General features: G+C 39.8%; 1 pseudogene across 1 annotated transcript; it reads left to right on the top strand.

Annotated features, from left to right (window-relative positions):
• The first annotated feature begins 589 nt into the window (after window positions 1-589).
• Window positions 590-1537, top strand: LOC308563312 (sorting nexin-5 pseudogene; annotated as a pseudogene). Its single transcript has one exon. The product of its transcript is annotated as a sorting nexin-5 pseudogene (transcript).
• Window positions 1538-3916: the final 2379 nt, after the last annotated feature.

The raw sequence follows: 3916 nt of genomic DNA on the forward strand, positions 1-3916 counted from the left end.
TTTTATTTGCAAATTTTATGTACAGTAATTTAAAGTGCTCAATAATTCTTAAATAACTATATTATAAAACTATCTAGAGAGCTGAAGCTTTAAATCTTGAAAAAAATAGCATTTGCTACAGATGGCCAAGAGACATATGAAAAAATGCTCAACATCACTAATCATCAGAGAGATGCAAATTAAAACTACTATGAGATACCACCTCACACCTGCCAGAATGGCTACCATTAATAAATGAACAGTTTTCTTCAGACGCGCCTTGCCGGGAGTGTTTCTGGCTTGTGTCCTCTCGCGGCCCTGTCGTCTGCGGCTCCCGGGGCCAGGAGCAGGCTGAGATCTGTATCTGTGGACCTGAGTGTTGATCCCTCACTTCAAATTGGCATATGTGATGCACTCAGTGGAAGAGATAAGGTCAAGTTGACAGTACACATCAAGACCACGCTGCCCACGTCTCAGAGCCCAGCTTCCCGTTACAAGGCAACATGAAGACTTTGTATGGCTACAAGACACTTTCTGAAACTGCAGCCTTTGCTGAGCTTATTATTCCGCCTGCTCCTGCAAACCTGACTGTGATGGCCCTCGAGGGAAGATGCAGAAGCTGGGTGAGGGTGAAGGGTCTACGACCAAAGGAGAATTTGCCAAGATGAAGCAAGAGCTGGAAGCTGAATATCTCGCCGTCGTTAAGAAGACTGTCTCCTCCCATGAAGTCTTTCTTCAGCGACTCTCTTCTCACCCTGTTCTCAATAAAGATCGCAACTTTCACATTTTCCTGGAATATGATCAGGATCTACGTGTTAGGCGGAAAAATACTAAAGAGATGTGTGGTGGCTTTTTCAAAAGTGTGGTGAAAAGTGCTGATGAAGTCCTTTTTTCTGGAGTCAAGGAGGTAGATGACTTCTCTGAGCAAGAAAAGAATTTCCTCATTAATTATTATAATAGGGTCCAGGATTCATGTGCAAAAGCTGACAAAATGACCAGATCTCATAAAAATGTTGCAGATGACTATATCCACACTGCAGCCTGTCTACATAACCTGGCTTTAGAAGAGCCCACGGTCATCAACAAGTACCTATTGAAGGTTGCTGAGCTACTTGAAAAACTTAGGAAAGTAGAGGGTCGAGTCTCCTCAGACGAAGATTTAAGGCTGACAGAACTCCTTCGATACTACATGCTCAACATAGAGGCTGCTAAGGATCTCTTATACAGACGTACCAAAGCCCTCATTGACTATGAGAACTCAAACAAAGCGTTAGATAAGGCCTGGTTAAAAAGCAAAGATGTGAAGCTGGCTGAGGCACACCAGCAGGAATGCTGCAAGAAATCTGAACAGCTTTCTGAATCTGCAAAAGAACTAAGCAATTTCAAACGAAAGAGAGTGGCAGCATTTAGAAAGAATTTAATCGAAATGTCTGAACTGGAAATAAAGCATGCTAGGAACAACGTCTCCCTCTTGCAGAGCTGCATTGAGTTGTTCAAGACCAACTGACCTGCCTTTTCTCTGAAAGAAGGATATGAATGTGAAAGCCGGAGTCACTTGCACTTAAATCATTACAACAGAAGATTTATTACCTTTGACTTTAGTTTAAAATTATATTAATAAATATTTTGATTTCTAAAAATCTTAAAAAATAATAATAATAAAATAAATCAACAAACAACAATTCTGGCCAGGATGTGGAGAAAAGGGAACCTTTGTTCACTGCTGGTGGGAATGCAGACTGGTACAGCCACTGTGGAAAACAGTATGGAGGTTCCTCAAAAAGTTAAATATGGAGCTACCATTTGACCCAGTGATCCCACTTCTAGGAATATATCCTAAGAACCCCAAAACGCCAATCAGAAAGAACATATGCATCCCTATGTTCATAGAAGCATTATTTACAATAGCTAAGATCTGGAAAAGGCCCAAGTGCCCATCAGTAGATGAGTGGATCAAAAAGCTGAAATGCCATAAAAAGGAAGAATCTCTTACCTTCCAAAACAACACGGATGGACCTGGAGATTACTATGCTAAGTGAAATAAGCCAGTTAGAGGAAGACAAATATCACATGATCTCACTTAGGTGTGGAATCTAATGAACAAAATAAACTGATGAACAAAATAGGTCCAGAGGCATAAGAGCATGGATCAGACTGACAGATCTCAAATGGAAGGGGGGTGGAGGTGGGGGCAGGAAGAGACTAACCAATGAACTTCTATTCGTATATGCATAGTCCATGGATACAACACTAGTGTGGTGAAGGCCTGGAGTGGGGTTGGGGTTGGATGGAGGGGGACAAAGGGGGAAAAATGGGGGATATCTATACTACTGTCAACAATAAAAAATTTTAAAAATAGCATTTGCTTTTGGCTTAATTGATCCTTACTATTTTATAAAATCACAATATACTTATTCATCATACATCTACCACCATGAACAACCCATGGGGAATAAAAAGTGTCCTTTTTTTCTTTCTTTTTTCTTTTGATAAGCAGTAGTTTGACTCAAGTTCCCAGAAACACAGTAGAAGATTAGGTTAATATGCTAAGTCGTTCATCTACACTATAACTGCTTGTAAAGCACCGATCAGGTGGTAGGTGCTTGCAAGATACTGGACGTATTAAAAACAACAACAAACGACCACTTTCATGAACCTCATGTTCTTGCAGGATAAACAGATAAAAACCATGTAAATGAACAAATCAATAATATGATTTCTAGAGAGTGGCAGTGCTATGAACAAAATAAAATATTGCAATGGGATAAAGAGCAACTCTTCCATTATTAAAATAACTATATTTTGTGTATTTCATTTGGAAAAAACTTTTATCTCATATTGTTATCACTTGCTAACATGTATTGAGTTTGCAATTTATGCTAGGTAGTTTGTTAAGCAGTTATATACCTTATCTTATTTAATCCTCAGCACCCTCCAAACAGTGGATCCTACTATTTTTTTAAAATGTTTTTATTGATTTCAGAGAGAGGAAGTGTGTTTTTTGCTGAGTCATCTAGATAATTTCACTGAGTCGTGGTTATCAATTTTCGCTGGGTCATGGCTAGCAATTTTGAAGAGTCATATTAGTGATATTTTTGAGTTATGGTAAGTTATTTAGCTGAGTCATACTGAGTGATTTTTGCTGAGTCATGGTAAGGGTATAAGCTTTGTGAGGTTGATGTCTTTGTTTTATTTGCTGCTGTATCCCCAGTACCTGGCATGATGCTCGGCATAGTGAAGGTGTTCAGTAAATATTTTTTTTTGAAAACGTATTAGTTTCCTGGTATTGCCTTTAAAAATTACCACAAACTGTGTGGCTTTAAAAAACAGAAATTTATTCACAATTTTGGAGGTCAGAAGTCTGGGATTGTGTTGGCAGGATTGCGCTCCCTCCAGAAGGTCTGAGGGGTATCCTTTCTTGCCTCTTCCAGCTTCTGATGTCCTTAGGCATCCCTTGCCTATGGTTGCATAACTCCTGTCTCTGCCTCAGTCTTCACATGGACTTCTCCTTTCTCTGTATCTTTTCTCTGTGTCTCTTATAAGGACACTTGCCATTAGATTTAAGGCCCAACCCAGATAATCTCAGAAGATCTCATCTTGAGATCCTTAATTTAATTACATCTGCAAAAATCTTTCAAAAAAGGTCCCATTCAGAGATTGGGTGATGGGAGCTTGGACATGGACATATATTTTGGGTGGTCACCCTTCAATCCACTACAGCAAGCATACTTGAAAGATTTATGAGTGAACAAATTAACTAGCCCCTTGGCTACCTGTGTTGTCTGCCATTTTTCTCTTTTGTCTGGCTGTCTGGGGTGATGTTTCCTGTCATTGTCGATGTCAAAAGTGATAGCTCTAGCTCCAGTGACCACTGAGGCAGAGCAGTCATCAGGGATAGCCAGAGACACTAAGGTTACAAGTTTCTGAAGGTGGGGGT

The sequence above is a fragment of the Miniopterus schreibersii genome (genome assembly GCF_964146895.1).
Source record: "Miniopterus schreibersii genome assembly, chromosome: 1".
Lineage (NCBI taxonomy): Eukaryota > Metazoa > Chordata > Mammalia > Chiroptera > Miniopteridae > Miniopterus > Miniopterus schreibersii.